This window comes from Bos grunniens, chromosome 9, assembly GCF_055505025.1.
Source record: "Bos grunniens cultivar Pamir isolate PY7600 chromosome 9, Bosgru_T2T1.0, whole genome shotgun sequence".
Lineage (NCBI taxonomy): Eukaryota > Metazoa > Chordata > Mammalia > Artiodactyla > Bovidae > Bos > Bos grunniens.
Genome location: NC_141173.1, coordinates 22426510 through 22451354, shown reverse-complemented (window position 1 = coordinate 22451354; position 24845 = coordinate 22426510). Strand labels below are relative to the sequence as shown.

The following is a 24845-nucleotide window of genomic DNA, read 5'->3' as shown; positions in this document are numbered from 1 at the left end:
CCTTCAAAAAGCAATTATAATTTAGAAAGAATTCAGACTAACACATTCCCAAAAAGCTTCAGTTAATATATTCCTCACCACCTGAGCAGAATCATGATTCCTGTAAAGAAACAGACTCTGTGATTTCTGAGAACTCTACAGTCTGGCTCAACAGGGACCTTTCAGTCAGTTACATATGTCGGGGGTTACCTTGCCAAATAGACAGAGGCCAAGTGAAGTAAGATTACTTACAAGCTCTTTCCCTGGATACTCTTCTGCCTTCTAGCCTCGGTTATGTTTAGCTTAATAAATATGGACAGAAACAAGCAATTTGGAATGAAAGATGGAAGTATGATTCCAGCTAATGTACAGAAGCTGTATTCATAGAGAAGACCTCATGGAGCCTAAGGGTATACTTGCCTGTTCTTTTTAACAGGTTATGATACAACTTGACACTTTACTACTCTTCAAGTTGGGGGCTTTGGGATACAAGGGAAACAAACTGATTCAAATCACTACAAGGAAAGATGTTTAGTGAAGGATGCACATAGTAGCAGAACTAGCAAACCACTAGGGCCCGAAGCTGTAAAACATTTTGCATAAATTGCTCTCCTATCCTCCGAGAAATGGTTCCTATCTTGAGTTAGGAACCCAGTTCCCATCAATACCTCCCCTGCTGTGCCTCCCAAGAAATGCATCACCTGATCCCTACCACCAAGGAGCTTGGAGTCAAACTATATGACCTCTAAAATAAGAAATGGCCTCATGATTGCTAGTTGTCTGAAACCCCACAGCAAAAAGCTTATTAATAGCAATGCCATTTAGTGGAATGTTTTGTATCTGGTGACTAACAGAGGTAGGGACAAGCAAAGTAAAATTAGAAATTGTAAGGGAAAATATAAAATGGATTTTTTTCATCAGTGTTGCATTTACTGTATTTTTTTTTTTTTAATCTCAGTACTTACTTGACAAATATTTTTTATCCCTCCCTCAGCTTTCAATGCCGCTTAAAGAAAACATCCTAGGATGTGTATGATTGTGCTCTAATTACAGTTGAGGGCACAGTGGCATGTGATTGTGGTATAATAACTAAAGCCCTGGAGTGCCTTTTTATTCCATTAAAAATGACCTTAGCTTTGGATCACAGAGCTTTTGCATTGATTTGTCTCTTTTGTGGTTTCCTCTCCACAGGTCTGCTTCCCCATACAGGGTGATGCATTGAATTGTGACACATGGGAGTCAGTGAAATTAACTATCTTTCCCGTGAGAAATAATTCATCATTCAGCATTTGCTATTAACATGCCTCTGCTGGGAGTGAATGAAGTCACATGAAGAGTATGGAAGTGGTGGAGCAGATGGGAATTACATAAATATAATTTAGTGCTCATGATGGAGACAACAATAATTTTCTCATCTGCAAACAGGAGGCATTTGGGCGGCAGAAAAGGAGATGTTGATACATTCAGTTGCTGTAAAAAGAAATGGCTCTAATTGCTTCTATGGAAATCATACCTATTTGAGGCTAATTTAAATTTTGTTTTCTGCCTGTCTCAATAGCGTATTCTAAAAGCTATGATTAATATTGGACCTGATCATGTCCTCTAGTAGGAAGACTGCCCCGATTTCTCTAGAATTGATAACGTACCTCTGCTCTCAGCACAGGCAGTGCGGGTCTCAGACCACTGCGCCTCTGGACTGGATTCTCGTTTGGGGGAGCAGGAGCTAGAAGGGGTGACATGAGCTGGGATCAGTCAAACCAGTTTAAAAAAATATCTATGAAGGGCTTCCTGCAAGCCAGATTTTGTGCATGCGATGGGGCCACAGCATAGATGAGAAAGCCCATGATGCGTATCTTCTCCAGCTTAGAAAGTATCCTTGAACCCAAGAGGACATGGGCCAAAGTGTCCACTGAAGTATTGTGTATAATAGAGAGAATTCAGAAGTGAGCCAAATGCGTATCAATTGAAGACTTGCAAAATAAACTATGTGATATCTACACAGTGGAAAACCATCCCGAATTTGTAAAGACTGAAGTAGATTTACACGTGGAAAGATATCTAGGGCCTCTGATGCTAGAGAATAACCAACTCTACAAAGTGATATATCCAGTAGGAAATGCTATGTAAACACACAAGATACTTTATATTTTCCTCCTAATCATCAGATGCATACAAACAGCTCTGAAAAAATATTCTCCATAGAGGGTCCTCCTGTATGGTGGCAGGAGTGCTGTTCACACTGGAGACGGGTCATTTGGTGACAGTCTGGTACCCCTCTCTCATGGCCCTCCACCCACCTCATGACTCTGGTTAACTTTAGGGAGTGAAAGGGGACAGGATTAAAGGTAATTGTCAAAGGGAACTTTGGTATTATCTACAAAGTTTTAGTTCTTAAAGGCAATTATGTTAATAAAGTAAATGTATATTAAATGTTAATAATTCAATAGTAATGTGTAACTTCTGCTTTGGGGATGCCAATGATCCAGAGGAGAAACATGTGTGTAATTGGGGCTTCCCAGGTGGGGCAGCGGTAAGAATTTGCCTGCCAATGCAGGAGATGCAGGAGACGCAGGTTCAATCCCTGGGTTGGGAAGATCCCCTGGAGGAGGAAATGGCAACCCACTCTGGTATTCTTGCCTGGAGAATACCATGGATAGAGGAACCAGGCAGGCTACAGTCCAAAAGGTAGTAAAAGAGTTGGACATGACTGAGCATGCATGCTCTCTAACTCTAATAATGCTGATGCAAAACAAAGTGTGGTCCTTGCTTTCCTTGACAACTATTTGTGGTAGGGATATGGGAGGGGTGGCAGAGATCTGTCTCTCTGCTTCTTGGAGGAGTAGGGATTTAGTGAAAGTGTCCTCAGTGAAAGAAGACTTTCTACTCCACAGCCTTCTGGGCAGCTCTGGTAGTCTCACTAGCTGTCATCCATCAACCCAACCATGTCAGGAGACGTAATCCAGGGGACAAGAGGAAGGGTCTGGTGGAAGAGCCAGAGGACGGTTCTAGCCTGTACTCATTAGGAATGAAAGTAAAAGTTGCTCAGTCGTGTCTGACTCTTTGCAACCCCAAGGCCTATACAGTCCATGGAATTCTCCATGCCAGAATACTGGCAGGGGTAGCTGTTCCCTTCACCAAGGCATGTTCCCCACCTAGGGATCAAACCAGGTCTCCCACATGGCAGGTGGATTCTTTTTACCAGCTGAGCCACCAGGGAAGCCCATTAGGAATGGCTTATCTGCAATTAAATAAAATTAACCCTGGCTATCTAAAGCCAAGGAGAATGAATTGGTGGGTTATTAGAGGTTCACAGTGTCCACTGGAGGCTGGAGGACTAAACTTGAAAAATATAGACAGGAACTAAGCCCATGGAGGCAGGAGTTGGGGTGGTAATGATGCGGGAGAGTTCAAAATCTCTCATTCAGCAACAGCTGCCTGAACACGAATAAGATCTAGTAACCCCATCATCTTTGTCCTGGGTTGACTCTGATTGGTTCAGATTAGGTCACATTGGCTGTCAGAGAGGAGAAAGGGAGAAAACTGTCCTCAGCTAACACAGTGGATGATGGTATCCATAAATACAGTGCTAGGAGTGAGGGTCCCCCAAATAGGAATAGGGTGGGAAGGATGGAAAGTCCAGAGAGGCAGTGGTTACTAACTGGTTACTTAATAAGTACAAGGTGCTATTCTAAGCACTTAATATGGTCATTATTTAACTTAATAATTACAAACTCTGTCAGTTACATATTATCACTGCTATTATTCCTGTGTCACAGAGGGATTAAAAAACTTTCTCCAGATGGCAGATACGGACTTGGTGGTCTAGCTCCTAAGACTATATTTTTAATTATCTGCTACTGCAGATATCCACTCTCTGTCCCTTCCTTGCCTCCTGCCCCCCATCCCACTATTTCCCATAGGAATATGGAACATTTTAAAACATTGAATAGGAAATGTGTAAGACACATTATCCTTAGAGCAACCCAAAGGGTTTTCACAGCTGTAATCTCAGTTCTGCTTGTCACATCTCCAAATTTAGGGTGAGAAAATATTTTGATTATTTTTTATATTGTTAAAGGAAGCAATTATAAATTCTATGACTTGCCTAAATGCCCTCTTGATTGAGCACTAAATTGAGACAAGAACTCAGAACCGCTCAACTATCATTCATCCCTATTGTCAGAAAATAATAACTTCCTCCTTCAGTGAAGTTTCTAAAGCCAGTCCTCATTTTAAAACAGACTCTATAAACCACGCATCAGGTTAATTCATTAATCTTCCTTGTTTAAAACTATCCAGGGGTTCCCATCACATTTAGAATACAAACTTAACTCCTACTCAGGGCTATGAGCATTACAGGAGGGTCCCTGCCTCTGGGCCTCATCTCTTTCCACTCTTTCCCATGTTCTTTGTCTTCCTCTTATTTCCAAATATTCCAGACTAGCTCCTACCTTAGGACTTGAATCACTGTTTCTTCTGCTAAGATCCTCTAGAGAAGGGAATGGCAAACCACTCCAGTACTCTTGCCTGGAAAACCCCATGGACAGAGGAGCCTGGGGGGTTACAGTCCACAGGGTCTCAAAGAGTCAGACATGACTGAACACATGACACGTATCATCATATCCCTCTGCTAGGAATGCTCCTGGCCTACTCTTCACATGGCTGACTTCTTGCCCTTCAGCTCTCAACTTAAACTACATCTGGAAGACAACTTTCCTGACTAATCCTGAACTAAAGTAACCCTATCTCCTAATCCCTCCTCCCTGTGTTAATCTCCTGACTGATAGCATTTATTAGCCTGAGATTTTCTTTTTTATCTATCAGCTTATTCTTGAATGATGGAGTCTCTTCTCCATGAATGTAAAGTCCCAGAGGGCACCAATCCTGTCTGTCCTATATAAGACCATCTTTCCTGGTGGCTCAGAGGTTAAAGCGTCTGCCTGCAATACGGGAGACCTGGGTTCAATCCTGGGTCGGGAAGATCCCCTGGAGAAGGAAATGGCAACCCACTCCAGTATTCTTGCCTGGAGAATCCCATGGACGGATAAGCCTGGTGGGCTACAGTCCACAGGGTTGCAAAGAGTTGGACACGACTGAGCGACTTCACTTTTCCTTTCCAGCCAGCACCCTCAAATGTATGTGGGATACAAGTGATCATAGAATAAATTTCCAGTCTTCCCAAAGATCCAGGTTTTCCCTTTACCTCCCAAAGGTCAAATAATTATCTGGATGGGCTTGGAAAAATTCCCCTACTTTTACAGTTTGAGAAGCTGGGAAAAAATTTAAAGTAACCTGCTTGAGTTCACAGCAAGTTTGCAGCAAACATGAACTGAAATCTGAGTGTTTTCCATTCCCTAATAGAGCTCTACTCAGCTCCCTGGGCTGCCTACACTCTCAATGAGGAGCAGAGGTGACCTTTGATTTATAATCTCTGTGGCGTCATTATGAGAGGCAATGTGGATACACAGAGATGTTCCCTCTCTGGATAAGAATATCTTATCACTGGGATGGCTGGGCACCTGAACTTATGACAGCAACAGGTCTCTTTCGGCACTTCCCATGTACTATTTTAAGAGCTTATAGTGTAGTAATCTACACACTCCTCATACAACACCTATTAAGTAGATACTATCATCATCCCTATTTATAGACAGGAACAGAAGAATTTCTCAACTTCTGTTGAGAAACAGAAGTTAGGGAACTTGCCTAAGATTACATGGTTAGTAAAGTTATGGAGTAGGATGGTTCAGACTCAGGTATTCTACTCCAAAGTGCTTGGTTTTAACCCTGAGCACTGTTCTGCCTGCTCTGGCCATGAGGTACACTTTGTCCCCCTGAAACATCAAATCAGAGTTTCCATTAAGACAAAACAGTTAAGAACTCTAGGTGAACTGGGAAGCAAATAGGAATAAGTAGTGCTATTTTATCAGTGCAGTATTGGCAGAACTGTCTTGCTTTTCCAGGCTTTAATTTTCTTTGTACAATGGTCCTCCATAAATGGCAATGAAAGAAACAGAACAAACACCATTGAGTCACTAGCTTCCGAGGTACTGAGTGGTGCTTTTATTGATGGCAGGTGTGTACAGCTTCCTGGAACATGTTGTTTGTGAATAAAGATATCTTTCTGGCATTAAGAGAGTACAGAGTATGTGGATCCTGCTGGCCTGGGAGCATGACACAACTAAATAATTGATTAAAGAGGGATGGCTCCTCTGCCTCTCCTCGTGGGCCAGAGTGCTTCATTTAAGCTGCTCTCTGCAGGCGGAGATGGCAGCTGGACTACAGCATGGCTCCAGCAGAGTCACAAGCAAAGTAGCACAACAGCATCTCTCTCACCTCATTAGGAGCAAGCAGCCCCTTTAGGTCAAAAGCTCTCTGCTTCCTGACTGAATGGGGACAATTTCCTAGGCTGCAACTGTTGCCACATTCCCCTTCTCAATTCCATTAAGTTTGAGTTATTGACTTTCCATTCTGATTGCCACTGAATTTTTTTTTTTTAAATAAATCAGAGAGAGAGTCCAGAAGGACGTAGGATCTTGGATATAAAAATAAATAAGCTGTCTTCAGAAAGATCAGAGGGCCAAAAGGGTATCTGGATGAAGTATTTCATTTGGTAACACAGTTTGTTGATGGCAGGGATGAGGTATCTTCCTTTACTCTTATTTTTTAAAAACCAGATAGGTGTGTAAGTTTTGGAATTTTCCAGCATACCTTTAACTGCTTTGATAGTGAAGTTTGGCCACAAAAGACGTCCTTATACTCCTTCACAGTCACATTTCAGATCGACTCTATTTAAAAGTGACAAACTAATTGTTTCTCTGATATTTTCTAAAGTAATATAGACCTATTGATACTCAAGGATGGATAGCTGGGCATGGTCGGGAATGGGTGGGTCAGAAAAGGGTTGTCAAATCTGCTTGGGGTTGAACCTTCATGAAAACACTCCTCTTTCTATTATTGCATAGCTGAAACCCAGCATGGGGGTGCTTCCTGGGTAGCTCAGCTGGTAAAGAATCTGCCTGCAATTCAGGAGACCCCAGTTCAATTCCTGGGTCAGTAAGTTCTCCCGGAGAATTGGTAGCCTATCCCTAGGGAAGGGATAGGCTACCCACTCCAGTATTCTTGCCTGGAGAATCCCCACGGACTAGGCTACAGTCCATGGGGTCACAAGGAGTCGGACACGACTGGGTGACTAAGCATAGCATAGCACAAAACTCAGCTCACATATAGTAGGTAAACATCCAGTCTTTTCTTACGGAAATAGTTCTTAGTTTAAAAAATTATCATGAACAATTAACTGAATTACTGCTTTATAAGTTTATTAAGTTACATAGTTGCCCAATATTCCCAAACTAATTAGCAACTATACAAAATTCAAACTATTTTTTTCAACTCCATTTCCCCCAGCACCTCAATAACAAAACCACCGGCAAACTAATATTCACTGTAGGAAGCACACTTGAGAGACCATACAAATCTGCCCTTTGGACTGGACAAAAATGTTCTGGAAAGAGCAACTTTAAAATGGCTCAACCCAAATAGTAGAAATAACACAGAGTAGGATTTTAGAGACTCGTATCTCCTTCTAATTAGCTGTCTGTCTTTTGGCAAATTGTTCAGACCCTCTGACCTTCATCTCTCTCAGCTTTAAACTGGGAATGCTAGCATGTGCTGTCTGCAAACCCCTTAAGGTTGCTGCAAGTATCAAAGTGATATTTGTAAATTAAAATATGCTCTCCAAATGCAGGATGTTATAGACCTTAAATAGCTAAGCTATGTATGTGTCAAAGTTTTGTCCTTGGGGTCTCATATTTCTCTAAGTGAAGCTATCTGATTTGTCTTTCAACATTTTTAAAATATCAGCCTGAGAATTAAGAAAATAAAAGCAAACAGACTTTTTGGATTTTTATTTCCAAATTCAACCTGAGAATTGAAATTTCTGGCACTGACTAAATACCACTTACGTCTGTCTAGTAGTGGTGTCAATCAAAATGGCAATATTCCAAGTCTGTTAGCGTCATCATTAACAGACTTTTCCTTACACTGCCAATCATAAAATTTATTGGTGCTTTAAAAGGAGTGAAAAAATGGCCATTTTCTTTTCCTGCTAAGGTTTCTGTATACTCAGTTCTGATTCTTTGAATTAAATATAAAGTAGCAGTGAATATTTTAATAAGATCTCTGCCTCAGAAAATATAAAACCATAAAAATATAGGCAACAGAATAATTTCTAGAGATTAAATGCAAATATGGGGTTAATTATTCTAGCAAAGCCAATTAAAAAATAAATACAAATATTTTGCTGCCTCCATAACTCATCTTCCCCAGAAAATATGAAGGTGAAAATCTCTGTGTGTCTCATTAAACCAATGCTTCAAGTTTCCATTTTCAATCCACTTAGAGAATCATAGAAATTCCAAATTTTCATATACAGAAACTGCAATCACATGATCCATTGTCTTGATGTTTATGGTTGACTTTCCCCCACAAGAAAGTCAGACAGTTAAGAACATTAAAAATTGTCCTTCAGAGGGACTTCCCTGGTGGTTCAGTGGTTAAGACTCCATGCCTTCAATACAGGTGACAAGGGTTCAATCCCTGGTTGGAGAACTAAGATCCCACATGTTGCACAGTGTAGCCAAAAAAAAAAAAAATTGTCCTCCAGAGAAGGTTCTGGTCTAATACTTCACTCTGTAAAGTGGTCAGGGAAGATCTCTAACACCTAAACAGAAATCTCTCTTGAAAGAAAGACTATTCCATAGGTGATGGACCCACAGAGATGCATATTATTATTCCTTGCAATGGTTCAGTGGAAAGAGACCTTGATCTGGATTCGGAAGAGAGGTTTGAGTTCCAGCACCAACCTAAAGGCTGAGTGGCCTCAGGCAATTCACTGAACTTCTCAAGACTCAGCTTCCTCCATCTGTGAGATATGAGTAATAACAGCTTAACTCAGTGTTGTTGAGAGAGTCAATTCAAACAGATCTGTGCATGTCTCCTCTGTCCATGGAATTCTTCAGACAAGGGTACTGGAGTGGGTTGTCATTCCCTTCTCCAGGGGATCTTCCTGACCCAGGGATTGAACCCATGTCTCTTGCACTACAGGCAGATTCTTTACTGTCTGAGCCACCAGGGAAGCCCGAATGACAGTGGATTCATTAAATAATTTCAGTCCTTTCATTGCAGCTTTTTAAAAAAACAAACCAAAAAAAAAAAAACAAACCAACAATCAAAAACCCAGAAGTACAAAACTGGTTCATCCAGTTCCCATTTATGAAGAGAAACTGCTATGAATCAGATTAAAAGTGAAGGTCACTCCAACTTAATATGTGTATGCATGAATGTGTGTGTGTGCGTGTGTGTGTATGTGTGTGTGAGCATCTTAGTTGCTTAACTATTTAACTGCTTAATCAGTGGGGCAGAGATGAAATTCATTAGAGTGGAAATTGTAATCTGTGCTGCTGCTAATTTGCTGAGCCTCAGACAACCCAGTGCAGGCCAGTTCCTCTCCTGTAAAATGAGTGTGTCACACTGGCTAACCCATGAGTCCCTCCAAGTATCCATGATACACTGACAAGGGGAAATCAGTAATCTACCTACATCATATCATAGCTGAAAAATACCTTGCCATTCTCTGCCACACCACTTATAGTGAATTTAAAGTTGATTTACTTTATATAAATGTTATTGTATGAGATATAAAACAAATGAAGCAGAAAGAAGAGAATGAAAAATGTGCTTCTCTCTTGGTCATTTTCTCTGTGGGGGTATACTGTGGGCTGGCATAAGTCCAAATGTTACAGCTTGTTCCTTGTCTGGTGCCACTATAAACCTTGCAAAGGAGTGGAGCCCCCTCCATGATTAAGTTCTTGATGCCTAGTTGCTTACTGTCCTGCACCAGTCTGAGTCCCAGAGTCTCTTGGCCTATTATCTCCACTAATTAAAAAGGCTCTTCTATTCCACCAGGTGTTTTTGGCTCACTCTGACTTCTGGAGCTTTGGAAGGAAGCAGGAAACTATGTAGGTGGCCTCGCAACAGCTTCCAAAGTGAAGCTGGGTCTACCTGTCCCTAATGTCACAGTTCTAGGCAGCCTGACCCAGGGTTCCGGATCAGCAGGTGCAAAGAACAGAATCTTAAGTCTTAAATCTTAAAAGTCTTAAATCAAATCACTCTTTTTGGATAAAAGACTCTGACACGCCTGTGGGCAGGATGACCTAGGGATTTTGAAAACTTCATAAAATTTCGAAGGCATCGAAGACAACTGATAATGCTAAGTCTTACACAGAGCAAATGCTTTGTAAATGTTATTGAATTACTAAATCAGATTGAATAAGGTTTTAAAGAAAGTTGTTTAAGAGCAGTGATGGTGAGCCAAAACTAGGAAGATAAAGTTTAATGGAAACAAGCATCAAGTCCTATTCTTAGGTTGATATTAATAATAAAAGGGCCTTATGTTTGTACAGATTTTTACAGACTGCAATCATTTACACATACTTATTCCATTTAATGCCTACCTCAAGATGCCATGTCCATATATTATCACTTTTTAATGAATAAGACAGTATAACCGTGATACAGACAGTACAAACAAACAACTTGCCCAAAGTCATACATCTAGTCATTTGCTGAATGAACTCAAGATCAGGACTTCTTATTTTAAGTTTTGGGCTCCTCCTAGGATGTATTAAAGTGCTTTTGCAGCTAAGGGACTATGTGTGTTCAGATAGAGGAAGTCTTGTCTCCATCAAAATATTTTGGTGAGTAGCAATTTTAACTTGCCTTTATGGAAATACATCATACAGGAAAGACTAACAAACCTTTTGAACTGTATTGGTCAGGCCATATCTGGAACACACATTTGTTTCTGAGTATTGTATGGTAAGGTTTGAGATGTATAAAGAGTCATAAAAGAGAGAGCTGCCAGCAATTTGTTCTAGTAGTTAAAATTCTGAAAACTCTGCCTTACAAAGAGTAGTTGAATTTGAGATGTTCTGCCTGGAAAAAGGAATATTGGTGGTGGTGGTGGAGTGATAATGGAAGGGAAAGTGCAAATTCAAAAAACTGTCTCCAAAGCTCTGAGTGGCTGCTACATCAGAGGGATTAGCTGTGTTGCTCTAGAGGCCAGAATAGAACTGCTGAAGAGACATTATTGAGATCATTTTTTCAATTTGATTTAAAGAAAAAATTAAAAAAAATTTTTTTAATTTATTTATTTTAATTAGAGGCTAACTACTTTACAATATTGTATTGGTTTTGCCATACATCAACATGAATCTGCCACGGGTGTACACGTGTTCCCAATCCTGAACCCCCTTCCAACCTCCCTCCCCATACCATCCCTCTTGGTCATCCCAGTGCACCAGCCCCAAGCATCCTGTATCCTGCATCAAACCTGGACTGGTGATTCGTTTCTAATATGATATTATACATGTTTCAATGCCATTCTCCCAAGTCATCTCCCCACTCCCTCGCCCACAGAGTCCAAAAGACTGTTCTATATATCTGTGTCTCTTTTGCTGTCTCGCATACAGGGTTACCGTTACCATCTTTCTAAATTCCATATATATGCATTAGTATACTGTATTGGTGTTTTTCTTTCTGGCTTACTTCACTCTGTATAATAGGCTCCAGTTTCATCCACCTCATTAGAACTGATTCAAATGTATTCTTTTTAATGGCTGAGTAATACTCCATTGTGTATATGTACCACAGCTTTCTTATCCATTCATCTGCTGATGGACATCTAGGTTGCTTCCATGTCCTGGCTATTATAAACAGTGCTGCGATGAACATTAGGGTACATGTGTCTCTTTCCCTTCTGGTTTCCTCAGTGTGTATGCCCAGCAGTGGGATTGCTGAGTTGTATGGCAGTTCTATTTCCAGTTTTTTATGGAATCTCTACACTGTTCTCCATAGTGGCTGTACTAGTTTGCATTCCCACCAACAGTGTAAGAGGGTCCCCTTTTCTCCACATCCTCTCCAGCATTTATTGCTTGTAGACTTTTGGATTGCAGCCATTTTGACTGGTTTGAAATGGTACCTCATTGTGGTTTTGACTTGCATTTCTCTGATAATGAGTGATGTTGAGCATCTTTTCATGTGTTTGTTAGCCATCTGTATGTCTTCTTTGGAGAAATGTCTGTTTAGTTCTTTGGCCCATTTTTTAATTGGGTTGTTTATTTTTCTGGAATTGAGCTGTAGGAGTTGCTTGTATATTTTTGAGATTAGTTTGTCAGTTGCTTCATTTGCTATTATTTTCTCCCATTCTGAAGGCTGTCTTTTCACCTTGCTTGTAGTTTCTTTTGTTGTGCATAAGCTTTTAATTTTAATTAGATCCCATTTGTTTATTTTTGTTTTTATTTCCAATATTCTGGGATGTGGGTCATAGAGGATTCTGCTGTGATGTATGTCGGAGAGTGTTTTGCCTATGTTCTCCTCTAGGAGTTTTATAGTTTCTGGTCTTATGTTTAGATCTTTAATCCATTTTGAGTTTATTTTTGTGTATGGTGTTAGAAAGTGTTCCAGTTTCATTATTTTACAAGTGGTTGACCAGTTTTCCCAGCACCACTTGTTAAAGAGATTGTCTTTTCTCCACTGTATATTCTTGCCTCCTTTGTCAAAGATAAGGTGTCCATAGGTGTGTGGGTTTATCTCTGGGCTTTCTATTTTGTTCCATTGATCTATATTTCTGTCTTTGTGCCAGTACCATACTGTCTTGATGACTGTGGCTCTAGTAGAGCCTGAAGTCAGGAAGGTTGATTCCTCCAGTTCCATTCTTTTTTCTCAAGATTGACTTGGCTATTCGAGGTTTTTTTGTATTTCCATACAAATTGTGAAATTATTTGTTCTAGGTCTCTGAAAAATACCATTGGTAGCTTGATAGGGATTGAATTGAATCTATATATTGCTTTGGGTAGTATACTTTTTTTCACTATATTGATTCTTCCGATCCATGAACATGGTATATTTCTCCATCTATTAGTGTCCTCTTTGATTTCTTTCACCAGTGTTTTATTGTTTTCTATATATAGGTCTTTAGTTTCTTTAGGTAGATATATTCCTAAGTATTTTATTCTTTTCATTGCAATTGTGAATGGGATTGTTTCCTTAATTCCTCTTTCTATTTTCCTATTATTAGTGTATAGGAATGCAAGGGATTTCTGTGTGTTGATTTCATATCCTGTAACTTTAGTATACCAGAAAATTACTAGAGCTAATCAATTAATATAGTAAAGAAAAATTTTTTTAAACTTAAAGTTGCTCAGAAATTCAGTACATTTCCTTGTGAGGTGTAACTTGTAAATAATCAAGCAAACCTGAGTAGACCTATCGCTGTGGATGATATAATCATGATTTTGGCACTGGGGAGGAGGTTCAAATAAATGCTCTTTAAGTGATTTTTCCAGGCCTCTAAGATTCTATGGTTTTACCTTTCTCTAAAATAATTAAGCTTGAACTGAGGTCAAAAAACCATCTATTTTCATAACCTACATTTCTAATGGTACCTATGCTTCACTATCAGTGTTTCCTTATTACCCACAAACTGAGCTGCTGAAATATATATCACGTGAATCAGGCCTATGGAGAGGCCTCCACATGGTCTAGTGCTCAGCTGGGAAGACTCCACAGCTGTGGGGAGAAGGTGGGGCAAACAAGACAAATGAAGGCTTGAGTCATCTACAACTGTGCTGTCCAGTATAGGAGGCACTCGCCCCATGTGGGTATCAACTACTTGAAATACATCTAGTCTGAAATGAATTGTGTTCTAAGTAAAACATGCACGCGCACACACACACACACACAGAGCATACATACACACACTATTCCGAAGACTTAGTATGAATATAAAGAACTAAAACTGTCATTAATAAGGTGTATCTTGATTACATATAGAAATAACATTTGGATACTGGGTGAAATAAAATATATTAACTATATGAGTGTTGCTTGTTTCTTTTTAATTTTTAAAATGTGGCTAATACATGGACATCACCAGATGGTCAACACCGAAATCAGATTGATTATATTCTTTGCAGCCAAAGATGAAGAAGCTCTATACAGTCAGTAAAAACAAGACCAGGAGTTGACTGTGGCTCAGACCATGAACTCCTTATTGCCAAATTCAGACTTAAACTGAAGAAAGTAGGGAAAACCACTAGACCATTCAGGTATGACGTAAATCAAATCCCTTATGATTATACAGTGGAAGTGAGAAATAGATTTAAGGGCCTAGATCTGTTAGACAGAGTGCCTGATGAACTATGGAATGCGGTTCGTGACATTGTACAGGAGACAGGGATCAAGACCATTCCCATAGAAAAGAAATTCAAAAAAGCAAAATGGCTGTTTGGGAAGGCCTTACAAATAGCTGTGAAAAGAAGAGAAGCAAAAGGCAAAGGAGAAAAGGAAAGATATAAGCATCTGAATGCAGAGTTTCAAAGAATAGTGAGAAGAGATAAGAAAGCCTTCTTCAGTGATCAATGCAAAGAAATAGAGGAAAACAACAGAATGGGAAAGACTAGGGATCTATTCAAAAAAATCAGAGATACCAAAGGAATATTTCATGCAAAGATGAGCTCGATAAAGGACAGAAATGGTATGGACCTAACAGAAGCAGAAGATATTAAGAAGAGATGGCAAGAATACACAGAAGAACTGTACAAAAAAGATCTTCATGACCCAGATAAGCATGATGGTGTGATCACTGACCTAGAGCCAGACATCCTGGAATGTGAAGTCAAGTGGGCCTTAGAAAGCATCACTACGAACAAAACTAGTGGAGGTAATGGAATTCCAGTTGAGCTATTCCAAATCCTGAAAGATGATGCTGTGAAAGTGCTGCACTCAATACGCCAGCAAATTTGGAAAACTCAGCAGTGGCCACAGGACTGGAAAAGGTCAGTTTTCATTCCAATCCCAAAGAAAGGCAATGCCAAAGAATGCTCAAACTACCGCACAATTGCACTCATCTCACACGCTAGTAAAGTAATGCTCCAAATTCTCCAAGCCAGGCTTCAGCAATATGTGAACCATGAACTTCCTGATGTTCGAGCTGGATTTAGAAAAGGCAGAGGAACCAGAGATCAAATTGCCAACATCTGCTGGATCATGGAAAAAGCAAGAGAGTTCCAGAAAAGCATCTATTTCTGCTTTATTGACTATGCCAAAGCCTTTGACTGTGTGGATCACAGTAAACTGTGGAAAATTCCGAAAGAGATGGGAATACCAGACCACCTGATCTGCTGCTTGAGAAATTTGTATGCAGGTCAGGAAGCAACAGTTAGAACTGGACATGGAACAACAGACTGGTTCCAAATAGGGAAAGGAGTTCGTCAAGGCTGTATATTGTCACCCTGTTTATTTAACTTATATGCAGAGTACATTATGAGAAACGCTGGATTGGAAGAAACACAAGCTGAAATCAAGATTGCCGGGAGAAATATCAATAACCTCAGATATGCAGATAACACCACCCTTATGGCAGAAAGTGAAGAGGAACTCAAAAGCCTCTTGATGAAAGTGAAAGTGGAGAGTGAAAAAGTTGGCTTAAAGCTCAACATTCAGAAAACGAAGATCATGGCATCTGGTCCCACCACCTCATGGGAAATAGATGGGGAAACAGTGGAAACAGTGTCAGACTTTATTTTTCTGGGCTCCAGAATCACTGCAGATGGTGACTGCAGCCATGAAATTAAAAGACGCTTACTCCTTGGAAGGAAAGTTATGACCAATCTAGATAGCATATTCAAAAGCAGGGACATTAGTTTGCCAACAAAGGTTCATCTAGTCAAGGCTATGGTTTTTCCTGTGGTCATGTATGGATGTGAGAGTTGGACTGTGAAGAAGGCTGCGTGCCGAAGAATTGATGCTTTTGAACTGTGGTGTTGGAGAAGACTCTTGAGAATCCCTTGGACTGCAAGGAGATCCAACCAGTCCATTCTGAAGGAGATCAGCCCTGGGATTTCTTTGGAAGGAATGATGCTAAAGCTGAAACTCCAGTACTTTGGCCACCTCATGCAAAGAGTTGACTCGTTGGAAAAGACCCTGATGCTGGGAGGGATTGGCGGCAGGAGGAGAAGGGGACGACAGAGGCTGAGATGGCTGGATGGCATCACTGGCTCGATGGACGTGAGTCTGAGTGAACTCCGGGAGTTGGTGATGGACAGGGAGGCCTGGCGTGCTGCGATTCATGGGGTCGCAAGAGTTGGACACAACTGAGCGACTGATCTGATCTGATCTGAATAGAAAACTTAAAATTTTATATGTAGTTTATACTCACTGGACATTGTGGATCTCACATGTATGGTTGTTAGTGCTGGCTATTGACTGGCATCTCAACTGGGCGGTAGACTGGAGCACCTGCCTGTGGTCTCTTCACGTTGCTAGGGCTTCTATCTCACAATAGCTGAAAATTTTGTATGGCAACTGGAGGTTCCAAAGGTAAGCTTTCTAGTGTGCAAGGTGAAAGCTGCACTGGCTTTTCAACAACCATGAAAGTCACATGCAACACTTTTGCTGTGTTCGATTGGTTACCAGTAAATCATAAACCAGCATAGACACAAGATAAGGGGCACACTGCAGTAGGGCATGCTGACTGGGGCATACTATTGCAGCCTTTTTGAAAAACCTTCCACAGTTTGTTATGGGAATAGACCAATAGGCTTATAAAGTCTCCTTCAGACTTAAAGAGCCATTTCTGAAGTTTAAGAGGATAGATTATAGTTCTTCTGGAGAGATCTTCAAATCCTAAAATTAAGCAAATATATTATGCTCAGGAATTGCATTAATAGCCATTATAAAAGGGGAACGTAGTTTTAAATTCAAATTATCCCTTAGGTGTTTAAAAAGCTGTCTACATGCTAAGGAAACAATTATAAATCCAGGCTGGTGGTCACAGAGTTGAATCACACATCACAGAATTTGGTTGTGTGACTCACACAGGTGTTTTGCTGTTGTAGTTTGTTTTCAGTTAACCGATAGAAGGATGTTCCTAATTTCTAAGAGGTACATGTTCAAAATGGACTGGCAAAATTTTTTCTTTTTTTCCAAATGTACTTAAATTTGTCTCAAGTCCTTTGAAAAATTAACAGTTTGTATAATGGATGTGAAGATATGTAGTGCGTGTTGACTTGAGGATAATGGGTGATTTGCAATAAGGCTTAAAGTATTTTATAATATGTAATTTATTTAATACATTATCCTAAATTTGTGGGCAGTGAAACTACTCAGAGCAGAAATGTCATGAATATTAAATCAACATGGGCTTTAGTCAAACAAGTGTAACCGGCCCAGAGAACACCTAATACCTATGGACTTCTGAAAATAAGTGACTGTTGATTTTTGTGGGCATGGTTTTTTCACAAGTAATAATAGGGAATTATCAATGTCAAGTTAGCCTAAATGTTCAGTTAGTTTTGTTCCTTCTGCATCTCCTCTTTAGAGTTTCAGTTATTCAGATTATTTGCACTTTGAAATTAACTTGTTAATATAAATTATTATTTTCATATATAATGATTTCATTATTTTTTAATCACTGAGCAATTAGCAGTGATTTAATTTTAATTTAACATTAACTAACCCTCAAAATATCAGTCTATAAGTCTATTCCTTTCTCCTGGGTTGTGTATGGAAAGCACTTTTTTTTTTTTTTAAAGCACTTTTTGATACTCGACATCATAGACACTTTGATGGGCAGTGAATTAAACTGGGGAGTGGAAGTGGAGAAAACGTAAAACAACAAGAGCAACAACAGCAACATACAAAACCAAAAGTAAAAAACAAATAAGCCTGCATTATTCCTGAAAGTTACCAAACTTTCACACTGCTTTTTATTCTCGCTGGTATTTTATTTCTCTTCATACAGAAACCAGAACACACTGAAAGATTTCCCTCTTCCTCCAGAAAAGTGGCCAGAGTCATGTGTTTGAAAAACACACTGAAATGGGCTGGATTTTATTGCACATAGAAGACGTTCATCTCCACTCCTAACATTTGCTTTCTAAATAACAAAGGCTCTTGAAATGAATCATGAAACTAAAAATAGATTCCAGTACTTTTCAAAAGGATTTTCACTTATAAGAAAAAGTTTTTGACCTGTGGAACATTTTACTTCATTCCTTTTTCTTATACAAATAAGAAAGATCAACAGGCAGTATAGAATACCAATGTTTTCAACTTAGTATTATAGACAGATATGATACTATCCAGTGAATTGAAGAGAAGCTACATCAAATAACCTGAAGCAAAACTAAACAAAAGTAATTCAGGCATCAAGTTATTTAAATTAATTAATAAATGTACAATGCTATTAAAGTAAAGGTTAATAGCATGGGTTTGGGTTATATATGAGTGTTAGTCACTCAGTTGTATTCAACTCTTTGTGATCCCATGGACTGTCACCTGCCAGGCTCCTCTGTCTGTGGAATTCTCCAGGCAAGAATATTGGAGTAGATTGCCATTTTCTTCTCCAGGGGATATTCCTGACCCAGGGATTGAACCTGGGTCTCCTGTATTGCAGGCAGATTCATTACCATCTGAGCCACCAGGGAGGCTCCAGGGTCATATATACCTTGGTCATATAAGTTTTCTCATCTATAAATGGATGCAAAACTACTAGAATTTGGGGGATGATTAAATAAGAAAACATAAATCAATGGCTTACACAACACATAGTGAGATTTCACTGTTGTTATTTTTTAGAATATAGTAGAATATCAACAATGGAGAAGGAAATGGCAACCCATTCCAGTATTCTTGCCTGGAGAATCCTACGGACAGAGGAGCCAGGTGGGCTGCCATCTGTGGGGTCGCACAGAGTCAGACATGACTGAAGCAACTTAGCAGCTGCAGCAGCAGAATATCAACAGAGGAATGTACTCCAATATAATAATTGCCATATATGACATGCCCACAGTTAGTATCATACTCAATGGTAAACTGAAAGCTTTTCTTTTCAGATCAGGAACAATACAAGGATGCCCACTCTCATCACTTTCATTCAACAAAATACTAGAAATCCTAGTCAGAGCAAACTGGCAGGAAAAAAGATATAGAAAGTATCCAAGTCATAAAGAGAGAAGTAAAACTGTCTCTATTGTAAATGACATTATTTATAGAAAACCCTAAAGACTCCACCAAAAAACCATTAGAACAAAAATTTAGTAGTTTCAGGATGCAAAATCAATATATAAAAATCTGTTGCATTTCTATACACCAATAAGGGACTATCAGAAAGAGAAATTAAGAAAACAATCCCATTTTCAATTGCATAAAAAATAATAAAATATCTATGATAAATTTCCCAAGGAGGAAAAAGCTCTGTACAATGAAAGCAATAAAAGATTAATGAAAGAATCTGAAGAAGACACAATAAAAGGAAATATATTTCATGCTCATGGATTGGAAGAATTAATATTGTTAAGCTGTCCATATTTCTGAAAGCAATCTACAGATTCAATGCAATTCCTGTTGAAATTCCAATGCCATTTTCCACAAAAATTAAACACACACACACACACACACACATATACACAATACTGAAATTTGTATGGAACCAGAAAAGATCCAGAAGATCCAAAGCAATCTTGAGTGAAAAGACAAAGCTGGGAGTACCCTATGTGCTGATTTAAAACTGAGCTACAAAGTCACAGTAATCAAGAGTATGATATTGGTATTAAAAACTGACACATTGATCAATGGAACAAAATAGAAAGCCCAAAAAATAAGCCTATGCATACATGGTCATTTAATTTTTGACAAAGGAACCAAGAATTTACAATGGAAAGGACAATATCTTCAATAACTAGTGCTGGGAAAACCAGACAAGCCACATGCAAAAGAATGAAACTGGACTACTATCTTACAGCAACACAAAAACCAACTTAAAATGGTTAAATACTTGAATTTAACACTTGAAACATATGACTCCTAGAAGAAAAACATAGAGGGTAAGTTCCTTGACATCAGTTTTGGCAATGATTTTCTGGATATGACACCAAAACGAACACAATAGGAGCAAAAATCAGTACAGAGTAAAACACTTCTTCTTTTCAAATAAAACTGTCAACAAAATGAAAATGCAACCTAAAGAATGGGAGAAAATATTTGCCAATCATGTATCTGATAAAAGTTAATATCCAGAATACATAAGGAACTCAATTCAATAGCAAAAAAAAACCCCTAACAATTCAATTTAAAAATGGGCATAAGATCTAAATATGTTTTTACAAAAATACAAATATTCAAAAGGTATTTGAATACATGAAAAGGTGTTCACCATCACTGATCATCAGAAAAATGCAACTTGAAACCATCACCTTATATCCATCAGCATGGCTGTCATCAAAAACACAAAAGATAAGTGTTGGCAAGGATGTGGAGAAAAGGGAACCACTGAGTATAGTTGGTGGGAAAGATAAATTGATGCAGCCACTGTGGAAAACAGTATGGAGCTTCCTCAAAAAATTAAAAATAGAACTATCATATGATTCAGCAATTCCACTTCTGGGCATATATCCAAAGGCAATGAAAACAAGATCTTGAAGAGATATATGCAATCCCATGTTCACTGTAGCATTAATAACATTATAGAAACAACCTAAATGTCTATCTATAGGTGAATGGATAAAGAATATGTAATATATGTATTAACCAGCCATAAGAAAGAAAGAAATCCTGACATTTACAACATGGATGGACCTTAAAGGCATTATGCTTGTTAGACAAACACAAGTTAAAAAATAAAAAAGAAGAAGAAAGTCAGGTTCATATTTACAGAGAGTAGAAAGTCGTTGCCAGGGACTGTGGGGTGGGAAAAATAGGGAGAGGTTGATAAAAGTGTACAAAAATAAAATGAAATAATACAGTAGAGTAGAAGAGCCCTGAACTAAAAAATAGGAAGTTAGGAAACCCAAAATTTATTCCCAGATATGCCATTAACTGTATGATTATAGTCAAGTCTCTTAATTTATCAGTAAAATTAGATAGTTGGTTAGATGGTCCCTATCATTGTCAGCTTCAAAATTAAATGATTATGAATAAACAAGACAATTACCAACTCCTCTTTTCACACTATGTAGTACAGACCTAAATCTAAGGGCTGTTGGTTACAAAAGGATGCCTTTTTAAGTTGAATAAAATACTCCTGAGATAACTAACTATTCCATCTGTTTAGTCACTATCTGTAACAAAAGGCCAGGCAGGTAGTGTGGTAACTGAGTGTGTGCTCTGGGCCAGGAATGCCTGGTCTTCAATCCATACCTACTATTTATTAACTTTGTGACTTCGGGCATGTCAGTTTCCTTGCCTGAACAGCGGAAAGAAACCATAAGGGTATCTGACATAATGTTGTCATGTTGCTAATGTTGTGAGATGGAGCAGATTCACACATGAAAAGTACTTAGAACAGTATTTGGCAAGGATAAGAGCTCAATAAATATTGGCAATGTTTATTGCCTTAACATTTATTCCTTCTTCTATTTCTTTTCTGATTTCCTATTTATTAATGAGCTAACACACATTTCAAAAATTATAGTACATTTTAAAATGCTATATTAATATGCTATCATAATCTCTTAAAAATGTAGATGACAAAACAAAGGAGACAACCCTGGCCCAAATATTTCTTTAGATAGAATTAACCCAGCTGACTCAATGCTCTTCCCATTCCCTCAACTGAGTGAATTCTTTAGAAAGAACTGACCCAGTTGACTGACTTCTTTCCCCATTCCCTCAACTGAGTGACTGGAAGAACTTTGGTAAAACTGGAAGTGAAACTGGAAGGAAGGGGGCAGGGCACAGCCTTTAAAAGAATGACATAGCCATAGGACAGAACAAAAACTGACTAGAGCCAACTAGGTCCAAGATGGCAGAATATTCACCCTCCAGTGGACCTTGAACCTCGTTATATGCTCATTGTCATACATTAGCGTAAGCTAAGTGACACACCTACTAGCGCCATGACAGTTCAAAGGTCAAGAAGTCGCTGGTAGCTCAATTCCTGGAACTCTCCGCCTCTTCCCCCAAACAGTTGGAATACTCCTCCTGCTTGTTAGTCTACGAAATTACCCAGCCCATAAAAACTAACCAATCTTTCAGGGTTGGTTGCCTTCTGAGCTGGCCCACAGTCTGTCTGCGAAGTCTGTTTCTCTCTAAATACATCCACTTCTTGCTTATCACTTTGTCTCTCACTGAATTCTTTCTGCGACGAGATAGGGAGGGGATATGTGTATACCCGAGCTTCCCTGGTGGCTCAGATGGTAAAGCGTCTGCCCGCAATGCGGGAGACCCAGGTTCGATCCCTGTGTTGGGAAGATCTCCTGGAGAAGGAAATGGCAACCCACTCCAGTATTCTTGCCTGGAGAATCCCACGGATGGAGGAGCCTGGTAGGCTACAGTCCATGGGGTCGCAAAGAGTCGGAAACAACTGAGCGACTTCACTTTCACTTTCATATGTATACCTATGGCTGATTCATGTGGAGGTTTGACAGAAAATAAAATTCTGTAAAGCAATTATCCTTAAATTAAAAAATAAATAAATTTTAAAAAAATTTAAAAAGAGAGAACATACAGAAAAAAATAAATTTAAAAGAAGAGGATTAAAAAAAAAAAAAAAAGAACCTGAGCCTCATTACCGAGAAGGCAATGGCACCCCACTCCAGTACTCTTGCCTGGAAAATCCCCTGGGTGGAGGAGCCTGGTAGGCTGCAGTCCATGGGGTCGCCAAGAGTTGGACAGGACTGAGCAACTTCACTTTCACTTTTCACTTTCCTGCATTGGAGAAGGAAATGGCAACCCACTCCAGTGTTCTTGCCTGGAGAATCCCAGGGACAGGGGAGCCTTATGGGCTGCCATCTATGGGGTCGCACAGAGTTGGACACAACTGAAGCGACTTAGCAGCAGCAGCAGTACCAGAGCCTCATTAAGTCTTGGGACCAGGTGCGTGATCTCAATTAAAACACCATGGGTTCAAACTCAATCTGGGTTTTGGCTGGGTTTGAGTCCCATTCTGAGTTACTTGGTTTCAAAAGTATAAAGTGTGGTATCTAGATTCACTGTCTAAAGCCTTTTCTGTTAGAAATCTCTAAGACAGCTCCACTCTCATCCAAAACTGGTGTAAACTCAGTATACTAACTTAAATTTTTATCACCTCTTACTGCTAATTCAGAGGATTTTTCTTCAAAATTAAAGGGTTTTGAGCATCATCTGAACAGGTGAGTGATGAGCAGCTCTAGGTGTTGAGTGTTTACTCAGGATATTATGCTCAACTTCCCAAAGATTCTCTCCTGTAATCTTCACAATTAACCTGTGAGGTGAGGGTCATTTCTCACATGCAAGAAAGACCCTAGCAAATAAGGAAAGGTAAAGCCAGGATTTTAAACTGGAATTTCAAATCTTTTACACAACAACAGATAGTAAAAGTGGGGTGGGGAGAGAGAAAGGAGGGAGGAAGAGAAGGAAGACACAAGGAATTTCCAGGAAGCTCTTCTGTCCTAGCATCCCTGTAAGTCTGATCCAGCATCCACTACCCGCTCTACAGTCTGCCTATCTGCCTTCAGTCCAGTCATTAGAGGGTCAAACTTCATTCTACTAGAGAGTATAGAAGATGTGGCTTTAGATAACCTGGTGGATTCTGTCCTGATCATTGGAATGTAAAGCACATTCTCACACAACATCTGAGAAGTCTGAAAGGTTCTTGCCACCTCTGATGTCCTAGAAGATCTATTTCAAATAATCACCAAATTGCTTTAATTATGGGGAATGGAGCCGGTATTTGCAAAAGAGAAGAACAAGCAAACTTCCTTGTGAAACACTTTAGGATCCTGCTACCTAGCTTATCTAGGTTAAATATCAGAATTGAGTCAAAACAGGAGGGCAGGTAGTAAAGAATCATGCCTGAGATGAAAGGTCAACTGGGAAGCTGGCCTTGAGGTTAAAGCTCTCCTTACAAAAGAGGTAAGGATGACATTGTTCTTACAGTAATTGAATTCACTCCATCTTTGCTGCTGCTGCTACGTCGCTTCAGTCGTGTCTGACTCTGTGCGACCCCATAGACGGCAGCCCACCAGGCTCCACTGTCCCTGGGACTCTCCAGGCAAGAACACTGGAGTGGGTTGCCATTTCCTTCTCCACACTCCATCTTTATCCTAGCCATATTGCTGCAGGGCATAGACTTTTGTCATTTCAGGTGCCCGAGGCTACTCTTTGTCCTATGGAGGGACCAAGTTTTCTCTATGCCTCCAGAATCTAAGCCAGTTAGCCCCAGAGTCCACTGGAAGGAATGAGATGCCAGAAGCTTAGGAATACTGTGGAAGCTGTTTTTTCTTTTTTTTAACTTTCTGGAATTTTTTTTTTAATTGAAGCATAGTTGATTTACAATATTGTATTAGTTTCAGGTATACAGCACCTGTATATGTATGTTGCTGTTGTTATTCAGTCGCTAAGTCACGTCTGACTCTTTGTGATCCCATGGACTGCAGCACGCCAGGCCTCCCTGTCCCTCACTCTCTCCCAGAGTTTGCCCAAGTTCATGTCCACTGAATTGGTGATGCCATCCAACCATCTCATCTTCTGTTGCTCTCTTCTCCTGCCTTCAATCTTTCCCAGCATCAGGGTCTTTTCCAATGAATCGGCTCTTTGCATCAGGTAGCCATTTGGAGCTTCAGTTCAGTTCAGTCGCTCAGTCGTGTCTGACTCTTTGCAACCCCATGAACCGCAGCATGCCAAGCCTCCTTGTCCATCACCAACTCCCGGAGTCCACCCAAACCCATGTCCATTGTGTCAGTGATGCCATCCAACCATCTCATCCTCTGTTGTCCCCTTCTACTCCTGCCCTCAGTCTTTCCCAGCATCAGGTCTTTTCAAATGAG

The 24845-nt window shown here is 39.6% G+C and overlaps 1 long non-coding RNA gene across 2 annotated transcripts in view; it reads right to left on the bottom strand.

Moving 5' to 3' along the window:
* Window positions 1-24845, bottom strand: part of LOC147365668 (uncharacterized) — a 292745-nt gene that overhangs the window by 240134 nt on the left and 27766 nt on the right. For both annotated transcript variants that reach the window (XR_015132645.1, XR_015132644.1), the window contains exon 2: window positions 1626-1702. This is a non-coding gene — a long non-coding RNA (uncharacterized LOC147365668). The remainder of the gene's footprint in view (window positions 1-1625; window positions 1703-24845) is intronic.